Source organism: Paralichthys olivaceus, chromosome 21 (genome assembly GCF_024713975.1).
Source record: "Paralichthys olivaceus isolate ysfri-2021 chromosome 21, ASM2471397v2, whole genome shotgun sequence".
Classification (NCBI taxonomy): domain Eukaryota; kingdom Metazoa; phylum Chordata; class Actinopteri; order Pleuronectiformes; family Paralichthyidae; genus Paralichthys; species Paralichthys olivaceus.
Window position 1 is genome coordinate 5,201,419 of NC_091113.1, and position 13,259 is coordinate 5,214,677.

General features: G+C 40.4%; 1 protein-coding gene across 1 annotated transcript in view; it reads left to right on the forward strand.

Annotated features, from left to right (window-relative positions):
* LOC109626731 (protocadherin-15-like) overlaps nt 1-13,259 on the forward strand; it is a 203,125-nt gene that overhangs the window by 39,091 nt on the left and 150,775 nt on the right. The window lies entirely within an intron of this gene.

Sequence of the window (13,259 nt, forward strand, 5' to 3'; positions counted from 1 at the left end):
GCTTTACAGTAATTTTCCACAAAACAGTTTTATATACAAATGCGTTGCTATAAGTTTAAATACCCAATAATATATATATATATATATATATATATATACACATTACATACACCCTTACTAATAATATATCTTGTTCACATTGAATATCTTTATATTATGGTAGTTGGCGAGTCTTGTATTCTTAGACTCCTCCCTCTCCCAACATCTCCCTGGGTCATGTGTGCAGAAAAAGGTTTCATGGGGTCTGCACACTCCGGCAGGCGTGACAGGTACAATGCATCCTTGATAGCAGCCGTCGCAAACTGCAAAACATTTTTAACCAAAGTGGGTCTTGTTGCTGTTATGTCAAATAAACGCTCAGGAGATTTCTCGACAACACCAAATCTATTGCCTGAAGCAAACTGTCATGGAAAAAATTAAATGTGTCACATATAAAACCTGCTCAATAACAAACCCTGACAAACAAGTTGAGAAGAAATGAACTGAGTATATCTTTGACCTACCATTCATTCTTTTTTCCTGCTTTACAACAAACAAGTTGCCAAACTTTTTCCTGAATTTATAGTTTTCTGTATGACATCAGTGAATAATGTAGCATATACAGCCGTTAATGCTTGTGTGGTATTACTAAGGACGGGTGCCAACACTGGCTATTAAACAAGCTAAACTATTGGAGACCATTGTATCTGTAAACTACAACCTTGTCGGTTCTGTAGTTTTATCTAAATCCAGATGAGAGGGAAATCTTTGATGCTCTGACTGCTCTGATCCGAAATCACATAACAAAAAGAACTGCCAAGAATACCATTGAAGTACTGCATCAATAAGAAGTAAGGGTAAGAATAGTATGATATAGTTAAAATCTCAACAGTATCTGTCCCTAAGCATCACTAGGGCAGCTGTCTTTTACTATGATCTACCAGATAATTAACAGATAAACTTTTTTTAAAGTTCATAGAGAACAAGATTTGTCGTCATGCAGCAGCTTTGGAGCTTTGTTTTATTGTCAAGCTGTCTATTTTCTGTTGTTTTCCTCTACGTTTGGCACGTAAACACCCACAGCTTCTGTCAGCACGTCTGCTGGATAAATTACATTTTCATGCAGGTTTAAAGTCACAGATGATGGCATCTCTGACAGAGCAGGCAGCGAGCTAGACAGTAATGAAGCTGTGTGTTTAATTCATTTTATGGACTTTGTCATACACATTTCCTTTTTGTCCAGTTACTTCGTGCAGCGATGCAAAGTGAACAAACAAGTGGTGATGCAAGCAAGAGAATCTTCATTTCTTCTGTTAGCAAGAGATCGTGGAGAACACAAGTGCACACAAGAAAATAATTCATGTCCCTTGTCTGTTCTTTCTAGTTCTTTCTAAAAGCAACCTTTGCTTAGGTGATGACCTGCTGGGGCCTGACAGGAAAGATTTACTCCTGAATTTAAATGAATCATACTTGCTTTCAAGATCCTGAGACAAATTTCTTTAATTACCATCCCGTCAAAGTGTCGTTGAGGCTGAGGACCCCTGCCCAGTGAATGTCAGAAATATCACTTAGTAAAATGAACGCACACAGTAACCCATATAACATGAGAAAGTCAGGGAGGACACTTTGGAAGCTGTGTGTGTTTTCCTGCTTCCTTCTCTTCATTCTGTGAGATTTGTTCTGTGCCGTAACTCACAAAAGGGAATTCGGCTGCATATGCAAATGGACCATGCAGTTAATATGATGTAAACACACCTTGGATTCTTATTTCCATATGCACACATTTGAAAGCCTGCGGGTATATACACCACTTTTCCAGATTACTTTCTCTTCACAGTAAAAAGCAAAATATCTTAAATGGTTAAAACCATAAAATATAAAGCTTGGATTGCAGTTTTGCTGGTAGGCTGTTCCGTGTATAATTGCTTTGAAGAATGGCTGAATTATCCCTTTAACTGGAAAACTACTTTATGCCCCGTCGCCTGTTAAGTGTATGTGGATCTGTCTGACACAAGAATCTGTGCGTGAAACTACAGCACAGTGTGTGCATGCTAATGCATAAATGTGCTTGTGTGCCTGTTTGTGTGACTGAGTGTATGAATTATTTACCAGTAATATCTCATAAGAAGCATATTATACAGACTGCACAAGACAAAGCCCTCCTGATCCCCATCACTGACTATAATCGTAGCCCTCAGCTGCACAGGGGGGAGGGAGGGATGGAGAAGGAAATAAAAGTGTCAAAAGAGTGACAAAGCCAAGGAAAGAAATTATTTCCCCTCTCTCTGAGTAAAATTTCTTCGGTCTCTCTTCTGTTTACCCACTTGCCTGTCTGTCTTTATCCCCCACAACTTCATATTTGTCCTACTGCTATCAATCTTCATGTGATTCCTTAGGGAAAAGTATTGATGAAATCTTTCTGACTATTAGTAACAAACCAAAGTGAACTTTTTAATGTAACAGGAGATGCAGGAGATGTGTGTCTGTGTGTGTGTACGCCCCGGCTGTCTTGATCTCTCATGACGTCTGACTCTCTCCCTGACAGCTGAGTAATGAGCGTTTCACAGGTCACATCATCACTTATCATCCATAGACGATGACAAACTGGCCTCACACTAACAACTGATCTGCCTGCCCGGTGCCCTTACTCCAGCGATCAATCAATTAGGGGGATTTCCATTGATCTGATTAGTCCGTGTTAGATGGCGAAGCTGAGGCTGAGTGTAACCTGCTATTCCTGTCCGTCAGTCGAACACTTTCAAGTGGCATTTTCATCTTTGATTTTGTTAAATTTCTGTAAGTAGCTGATTACAGCAGCCGTCACAGTTCCCTCTCCAGCCCCTTTCACCTTCTGCCCCTGTGGTCATTTTCCTGAACTCTTTTCCTGCTGCTCCCTCTGTCCGATGAATAATGTGAGCTGGTACTGGGGTGTAGCCATCATTCACTGTCCCTCTGTGCCTCTTCCAAAACATACTAGCTCCACATCTATGATTGATGTCATGTCTATGACCACTTCTTCACTCCAGCCATCAATCAGCCTGTTTTCATCATCCTGAACAACAGTGATCGACTGCTTCACGATGGAGGCAACTACAAGGGTTGACGTCAGGGTCAGTCTCTCCACAGCAACATTCTTCTGTTTACTGCAGTAATGTTACCATTTGAATTGTGTTGTTGTTTTTTATACTTTAAGTTTTGATGTGAGGTTAACAAAATCACCTGGGATATGTTATGCCATCACTAGTTACATGTTGGGATAAAGTTTCAGAAATGTTCCTTGATGCTTTTGCAATTTAGGTGCAACTTCTCATATTGAGCTCTTGGTGGGATACATTTAAGAAACTATATACATATATGTTTATATATATATATAAACCAAATTATCTTAATCTATCATCAAACAGTTTGAGAGGAGAAGCAGACAGCACACATCCTTCAATCATCGCTTTCTATTTTATTGTTTAACTCTCAATCCATCAATCTGACAGAGAAGTGTCTCTTTGAAACTGTCTGTGATGTGTGCCCACTGTGGGTTTGAAGAAAGAGAAAGTGGAAGAAGTGCAGATGGAAGGTAATCTTTCTTATCTTTGTTATCGTCCAAATCTGCTTTAATCTGTCTAATTGGGTCTTTTTTGGTCAAATTAAGATCCTGATGAGAATTATCCCCAATTGACCCATTTAATTTAAGTTTAGAGCCGCAGAGAGGATATCGTTCATTGTTTTGAAAGTTTTGTTGAAGTGGTCTGATTTTGAACTCAGCAAAAAAAAAAAATCACTTCTTTAAAGCAGCAATTGGAGATAAATGAACTTATAGGTTGTCCATAAAGAAAACCTCAAAATGTGTAAAACAATAACAAGTTGTATTTGATCAAAGTAACACATGGTCAATATGCAGCCATCATTCATCACTGGCAACAATGCATGTCTTTGTTTCTAGAAATTGTTTCCTTTCTCCATTGAGGCAGTAGCTTTGATAAGCAGGAGCTGGTTCTGCAGTAAGTCGTGGTCAAATTGATGCTGTCAGCGGGAACCACACGATTTACTTTGGAAGTGATACTTAAAAACATTTTGTCCAAAAGCAATACCGCAGAGTGTGCGCTCCACATTTATCCATCTGTCTGCCAGTCCCTCTGTGTTTCTGTCTGTCTCTCTCTGTGCCTGCAGCTTTATCTGTGTGTCTGTCACACAGTGCAGCTCAGGTTTGAGCTGTGGGATTAGAACCTACAACCATTTCTTCTCTTTTAATAGGATTTGACAGAGAGGGGCCAGTTTCACTCTTGAGTGAATGAGACACACAGAGAGAGAGAGAGAGAGAGTGTGTGTGTGTGTGTGTGTGTCTGTGTATTTGTCTCTTGGTGTGTGTTTGTGTGTTCACCAGGGACTTGAGGGTGCCACAGTCATGCTCCAGTCACAGTCTCATATAATGTCAAGTCTGAGGCCGTCAATATCCTAATCCCTGTGTGTGTGCGCATGTGTGTGTGCATGTACGTGTGTGTGCATGTGTGTGTGCATGCGTGTGTGTCTGTTATTGCACATGTGTGCTGAGATTTGAGAAGGGGAACAGAGGGTCTGAGGGAGTCTCAAGCTCAATTCTCATTGGATATCCACTAAGAGCATCAAGTGGCAAAGACTAGAGGTGTGTGTGTGTGTGTGTGTGTGTGTGTGTGTGTGTGTGTGTGTGTGTGTGTGTGTTCGTGTGTGTTTGTGTGTGTTTGTGTGTGTTTGTGTGTGTTCGTGTGTGAGAACGTGTCTTGTTTGAGAAGCCTTCAGTTTGAACTATGATTGGAGTTTGTTCTTGCTGAACGTCTCTGGTCACCTTACTTAACCTCTTTGTCCCCTGTTAACTGTTAGTAACTGTTAATAAATACTTACTGAGTTTATATTATTTATGTAACTATAACTCCTGTTTGCTTCCTGGGTACTTTACATGTGATAAATATTGCACTTGATTTGTTCAGAATCAGAATTGAAAACACTCGGTGCATCATTTATTGCTGGTAACTCTCTGTTTGGTAATCTGGTATTTCTCTCCACTGGCTGTTTTAAGTTCTCAGAAACGACCACTTTCTTATTACCGTTTGCCATTAAAGGCATGAATAGTGAAGGCTTTATATCACAATGACAAGGGAGGTCAGCAGCAAACGCTGAACCAGCAGCATGTGTTGGGAAATCTTTTAAAAGAAAGTTATAGAGCGTGTTGCTGCTGCTGCTGTAGAGTTCTTTGCATGAACAGTGGACATCCTCGACCTCTGCCATGTGTATCTTTGCAAAGTTGGAAGTATATAAATCAAGTATATCCAAAAAAGTTGTTAAACACCAACAACAACACCCTTCCTGACACAACATCGGTTCGGTTGAATCATTAAAAATTTTTATGTTTGGAAACAGACTCTCCTAATAGAACCACAGCCCCTTGTTTATTAGAAGTTGTGATGATGTAAAGTTAATGTTTCCATTGCTTTGCTTAACGTTCTACTCAGATGCTTGTAAAACAGATGTTTGATGGTGATAGACCCAGTGCATTGTTCATTACTTCATCGAGTGTCAGAAACTGTCCTTCAGGGCTAGCAGTGTGTAATAATGCACAGTGAGCTGGTTAATGCAGGAAGTGTACTTATGTGACTCCACAGAGACATCCGAGGTTACGCCCAGTCACAGTGCAGCACCAGTGGACCTGGCAGGAAAAGGACAAATTGCTTAAATGAAGGAAAATAAATTAGATATCTTTTAACCCAAACTATTATAGAGACAGATGCTGCGGACGTCCCTACATGAGGTGTTTGCATGAGTGCAACCACCAAGCCTGTGTAGAATATCAGTGCTTTAAACCATTCACCTTATACGTCCTCTCACACTTAATACTTATAGATAATTTCCATACTTCCATAAGAGTATAGCTGACATGTCTCCACTGTCCGTCTCTGTTGAGCGGTGCCCCGGCTGAGCCACGCTACGCCACATCATTACCCAGGCCACCTGCCAGTGGGGCGACAGATGGGAGAGGCTTACCTTGTGCACCCCCGACTGACAGATTGAGTCATGCAAGCAGACATTTGTCAGTGACAACCACCACAAACTCTGTGTGACACTTGTGCGCCCAAACACTTCCCATATGTGGCATCAGTGATTGTATTCACAGTACTGCCACCAGCCGGGGACCACTACAACTCTGTTGACTGAAACCAAAGCGCAAAGGTTAAATCTGTGAGTTTCTATACATTGTCACAGGAGAGGTTGCTGTCATTCAGTCTCACTGTGTATCTTATAAAATGTGGAAACAGATATTTTTTGTACCAGGATCTCACACTGGAATATTGCGCTCCTGTAGATGTATTATCCAACATATCCAGAATACCCCATATTACAAAGTTTTTGTTATTTTGGGCCCCGATCCACATCTTTTAATGTTTGCTGTCTCCCAATAATAAGTTTTAAGTTACTTTAAACATGACACATTGCAATAACACAGCTGTAGAGAAGTCAACGTCTCCCACCTCATTTTCTTGAACCTCTTGATCCAAATACTGAAGATCATGGTTGAAAAATATAAAAAGTCTATAAGCTTAAATCTTTTATGGATAAAGCCATCCCTGACAGTGACATTACGCAAAATGCTTAAGATGTCTCCCTCCGTTGGATTTGTTGGATCTGCAGAGACACTCGGTTGTACGGTTGGTGTTACAGAGTGGCAACTCTTGCATGTTCATTAGCTACAGCTGAACCAGCAGCGGTTAAATCGGCGACAGTGACGCCAAGCACCGGCTAAAAATGAGAAGCTGCAGCTGATTATTAGCGTTGGAGCTTACATACCCCTCCATCCAATCCTCCATCATGTTTTACTGTACAAATCATCATATGCCAATTTAGTAGACATCTCCCAAACCTTACTGTACAAAATACTTGGTTTAGGATGACACAGTAATTTGGGATTTAATCCTACTCTGTGTGCACACGCTCTCCTCAGCAGCACCGATCAAGCCATATTGTGCTGCTCTCTCAGAGTTACCACTGTCCTTCTCCCCCTGCTGCTGCTGCCGTTCTGCTTCTGTTTGTAAAAATCAGGTTTCAAACATCCTTTATTTCTTGTGGAACTCTCGAAAGGCATAACAAATACAAATTCAGACACACACATATACAGACACCTTCCACTGTGGCCATTACCCTCCCTCTCACCAACACACAAACTAATTCTCTCTGTGTCTCTTTCACTGCTCTCACACCAACTTATCAATTTACACCAAGGGGGAAGCATCTTTTTTTGATTTTTGATATCATTCACTTTCCTCTTGGAGAAACAGTTTTTGCCTCATGCCTTCATATTGCTTGGTGTGTACCAGGCTCTTTTGGGGGATTTTGAATGGATAAAAAGTTAGACTTTAGATTTTTTGATGATGTTCTATCATTTATGTGTTGTTGCTGATGCTTCCTTGTTGTAGGATGAGCAGGATGGTAATGGCATCAAAAATTGATCTCTGGCTGTGAGTGGGGCTGAATGATATTGGCATGTCCTTTCAACCATCTGAACGGGAACACAGTTACCAGTGTACATTGATTAAAACGGTTCATTAATGTGCATTTGTATGATCCCCACTGCTCCCAAGCAAGAACTAGGAGTCTGACTGAGATATGGTCTAGATACATAACACAGCTTAAGTATGTTATTTATGAAGTTTCAGTCATGTCATCAGTTGGTGTAACCGTTCTGCTGGTCTGTGGATGGCTGTATTACCCTTCCTGCATAAGTTGCCCAAGGTTTTCAGCCTTTCACATAAACATCCTCCTCATGGCCTCAGATGCTGACTTATTTGTAAGCTGTGTTCCTGTTGAAATTCAAAGTCTAATCCATGCAGTCATTATGTCACTATATGACGCCCTGAGACATTTTAATGGAGGTTCTGATTGAAAAGCATCCAGTGCCGATAGAGAGAGGAGACCCTGGAGAAATGCAGCACTGGATAGAGACAATTCATGTTTTACTTATCATTAGTTTTCAATTCATTAGTTTTCAATTACGGTGTTTGGTGAACAAACTTGTTCCGAAATGGAAATGGCCAGAGATAAAAAATTAATAGTTTCTCACAGGGAGGATTTTTGGGGCAATCACTCTATAGGTCTCAAATCCAACGTTGCATCACAAGCTTGAGCATAATTATCATTTGTGTGTGTGTGTGTGTGTGTGTGTGTGTGTGTGTGTGTGTGTGTGTGTGTGTGTAAAGTATTTCCATTCCCAACTTAAATCTTGAATGAATCTTACTTAGAATTTATCTTTTTCTCTGTTTCTCTTTTGACTTTGCTGAATGTCAAAAGTAAATACTGGCTCAGTCTCCTCATTTTTTAATCACACATTCATTCATTTATTTTTTTTCTTAGCTTCCTCTTTTCTTTCTTCAGCTCCTTATGTTTTTATGTTCCTCTCTTCCATCTCCTCTTTCCTTACCTCCTTCACAACACCACTTGTACTATCCATCCTTTATCAAGATTATCATCCCAGCTACCATGCTGGTAATGACCTCAACAACAGATGAATGGTAAATCAATAAGCACTGACCTTGCAGCATAATTGGACTGGGCCTCTCTAATTCATAGAACAATAACTTCATTATGGAGTGAGACAAGTAAAGTAATATAGGTGTTGCATTATGGAATTATACACATAAAAAAGATCTACTTGAGCAAGGGACAACACATTTGCTCATTTTTATTTAGCTTGGAGGTAAATTTCAGCCATGCTCTGTGAGGCTCTGTTTCGGGAACAGTGGTACGTTCAAGTTAAATATCATCACGTTAGCATGCTCTTGCTAACGGTGCTAAGTATATAAATCTAGACAATATCACAACTCTCCAAAAACCAAACCAAAGTGTTCATGTTTTTACCTGTTTGGTTTTCTGTTGGTATTTGATGCTGATAGTGATTTCTTCATCTTAATTGGTCCAGTTGCAGAGCTTCAGATGGTAAAACAGCATAAACTCCATCTGCTGATAAAAGTTGGTGTGATATTACTGAAAGCTTTAGAACAGCTTTCCAATGCATTTTGGCCAAACGAGTATCTTCTGGTAAAAGTGAATTAACATTTAATTGTCACACAACTGATCAATTTCTGCTCAACCAGACATTTAGTAAATGATCCTCGGCTGTTGTGAACCTGGATAAAATGTCATGATTCTGCTGCCATTCCAATTTACACAAACCAAATAGAAGATAGAGAAACAGACGAAACCAACAGAGTGGCACCATTTTCCCAACGATAACATACTGGGAACATAAGAACACCTGAGCCAAGATAATGAAGAGAACTAATAGAGATAATTGAATTCTGCATCACCCTCAGTCACAACTTCACCTTTACTAGTATCATTTACCATCTACCTTGTGGCCAGACTATGAGTTTAATGATTTGTCTGTCTTTTCTTAATCTCCTTCTCTCCCTCCCTCTGGTATCTTTCCCTCCTCCCTTTGTCCTTCTTTTTCCTCCTCATCTTGTAATCTATTTTATGTAACTCCTTTTCTTTCCCTCTGTTGTGTTCTGTTCCCCGATGCTTTTAAAGATGCATATACACATGCATACAAACATATATAGATGCACAATATTGAATGTATACTCAAGTGCACACACATATAGTATATACACACACTCCTTTATTATACACACACACACACTGCACACACTCGAACATCGTGACTGTAATGATGCGTGTTAGGGGAATTGGGCTGTAGCCACTTCTTGTCTGACTGGCTGATTCATCTTTTTGTATTTGTTTTGTGTTGTATAGTGTTTCTGTGCATGCTGCATATATGTTTTGTAATGGCTAAATATATTGATGCTTGATATGGAGTGAGTCGGATGGAAACACACGTATTCCAAACCAGGCCTGGTTTGTTTTCAAAGGTGCAATTAAAGCAGGAAAAATGATGGGCTCCTTTTTGGCCCGTGTCCCATTCTTTTACTGAGTTATGTGAAAATCCATTCAGTCGTGTTTGCATAGTTCTGCTGACAACCAGCTAACCGGGGCGAATAACAACACAATTTCCTTGACAGATGTAAAGGTACACCATTATACTATTGATAGTTAATAAATAATTGAATATACTAATGTCTGCTGCAATAGCACAAAGCTTTGTTTGGCAGGAAACTATTTAAAACTGACAAGAGTAGAGCAATATTGAAAGCTGGTGGTGTGCACTACTGTGTTAGTTAAAAAAACTTAAAGGCAAAATAGTCCAAAGAGTTTGGGCACATTAACACTGACGACATGATAAATAAGCATCTGAGAGAAACAGCTGTGATATCAATTCTAAAGTAAATGTTCCAACTTTTAGCTGTAATCAGTCTAAAGTGTCTATGTTTTACGATTATCAATGAAGCTGAACTGGTCCCAGACTCTTGATTTCGGTCAGTGCTGTTTTGATTTACACTGGGAGTGAAAACCAGTGTCTATTGTGTGTGTGTGTGTGGATTGCAAATTTGCTTACTTAACAGACGAAATTCACTGCCTGGAGTTCGAGCTCCAAAAAAAGGATAAGCTGCTTGACAGCTTTCTCCGTAGCTGCTGCCCGGGCAGAGAATATTTCCACCGTGTAAGCCATCGTCACACTGCCCCTGGTAGACGTTCTTCTGGTACTTGCCTTAACGTTACTCGCTTTTGTTTGCAGTCTAAATCAATCCCATTCAAAACTCCACATGGTCCGGCAGTGATAGAAAGGTAGACTACTTCTCCTTTTCCTGGTAATCCACTGGCCATTTTCCACTCCAGTTGCCCAAACAAGATTTTCCCAATGGTCCTGCATCGTGCGCCCATGTGTGTTTCCCTGCCTTGCCTTGATTCACACTGGCACTGTACCGGTCTGCCTGGAGGTTCTTGCCACTAAGGAGGATGAGCAGAAGGCAGGGGCAGTAGTCTTTGGCACTACTTCTTTGGATGAGGACGCTGCAGCACCCGTTGGACAATTGTTCCAATTGCACTGAAACCTGGTCCTATAGGCTGTGGTACAGTAAATAACGAGAATCCAACGAGAGGATTTTAGTTTAGTTCTTTAACTCACAAATATACAGTATATTCGTATAGCTTTCAAAACGTTGAATAAAACAGAACAAGTTATATCCCTGTTGGGTAACAATGTATTCCAGGACTGAAACTTCTGTGCAATAGTGAAAATGTAAACATGGTTTTAAAATTATTATTATTATTTTTTTTACGTCTGGAACAGAACATCGATGTATGAATTTCACCCTGGCCTTATTTCACAAGCTCTGATAGCTGTGTAAGTGTAGGGACACCTTGTATGGAGTCTGTAATGGACCTTAGCTGTATTGTAATATAATGAGGCATTAATGTAGGGAGGCAGAGAGCTGGAACAGTCAGAGACAAAATGAAGAAAACCCTTCCAGCTTGCTAACATGCTAGATCTGGGTCAGTGTTTGAATTTGGAAAACGCCACTATGCTTTATCATTTATTCGACTCGTCAACTAAACTATGACACAAAGAGAGGATGGGGGGGTGTCCATATAAAAGGAATAGGGCAAGACAAGAGTGGAGAAAAAAGATAAAAGTGCAGGATGGCTGAGGGCAAGAGAGGATATGAGCAGGGAATGGACCGGAATGTGAGAACAGAGATACAGTAGATTGACAGAGGCGGTGAGATAGCGATGACTGACGAGGAAAGAGGCAGGTAGAGCAGGAAGAAAGATGAAAAAAAAAAGAACTGTGGGATACTCTCAAAGATGGAGAAAGGAATTTAGGTTCTTACAAATCCACACAGAACTCTATATCAAGGCCTCTTTGATGTTTAATTGGTGAAACATCATTAAAAAGACCAGTGAACATTCCCAGAAACGGCGCTCGAAGTGTTGGGGCTTACTGTCGATATGTGCCTGCCATAGTTATGCAACTTCTTTTCAAAATCCTTATTAATGAGACTTTAATGCATGGGTTCAAACAGGACATTATTTAGTAGCAGTGTTGGATGAGCCTTCCTTCCAAAAGTGGAAAGACAAACATTTAAAAACAAGTTTCATTGCTTAATTGCAAAGTCTGTTCAAAGTTTGCTCACGTAATGAAACACACGACCTTTGCTGTTTGAAGTTAAGAACATTCACCTCCGCGGTCTTCTCTGAAGGTCATTAGGTTTCTCTCTTGACGCTCACTTAATTTCTTGCAGCTGAAAGTCGCCTCTTTATCTACGACCTCAGCTGTCAGATTATCACACGGATAGAGGAGACATTTTGTGTGCGTGTCAGAGGGTAAAACAGTTCTGTGTAATTATGCTCTATGTCTGTGGGGTCTCTTTTCACTTTTCAGCACATTTTAGGCTGAAGTCCAGCTGAGATGTTTAGACTTTTATCACCCAGGCTAATATTAAGTTAGGTCCTATCGACACTGTTCGCAGTACTACTCTATTAAAAGTCTTCTGGCCATTGTGTGTTAATATTCAGATTTAATTTAATCTGAGACTTTCTCGAGTATGCCGTTGACATGAATTCCACATGGACGCTAATGCTTCTGCTTTGACTTGGACAGTGCTGTTTGGTTGCGTACAGATTTATCCTGGAACTGGTTAATCGCAGTAACTCTGTGGAAACAGGATCTGGTCTGGCACATACCAATCCAATCTGTTCTTCCTTCTTCTGATGGACAGGATTGCGGCCCTGTGGAGTTAGATGAGTCTCTTCTCCGACTGAATTGGCAGCTCCTTATAGGCACGATATTCAGTGTGGAGCGCCATATTCTGCACAGACAGTCCACACTGTTTGAACTGAAAGCAGTGCTGTGATGCTTTTGGGGAAAACCTGCCAGTTTGGAATAGGGCAGTGTGAAACTTCATTATTACATTTAACTGCTGCAATGAACTACACTGCATGAGTATGTGGAAGTTATTTTGTAGGAGAAATTCTTTTTTGTTTGTTGGAACAAATTTGGACATGATGCGATGAATCAAATCACTTTACTTCATGTAGCATGCAGAGACTTTCAGGACATCTTGTCTCATAAACCCTTCGAAGAACAGTTTCTGAATCAGCCGGCGTGCCGCTGCTGAGGAAGAAAATCCTAGATGAAACACTGCTTCCTTAGTGGAATAGCCTTGTCATGTTACTTTACAATGATCTCCCCAACCACCTACCTCCCAATTTAAACACAGATTATCACATAAGCATCATCTGACATAGACGTCACCAAAAATGAATCTAATAACGACTTAAGTAAAACTCCACACTATATATACAGATGGACAGTGCTTCTCCACTCCCTCCCACTTTCAGAAGCAAAAATATCCTTCAACGCC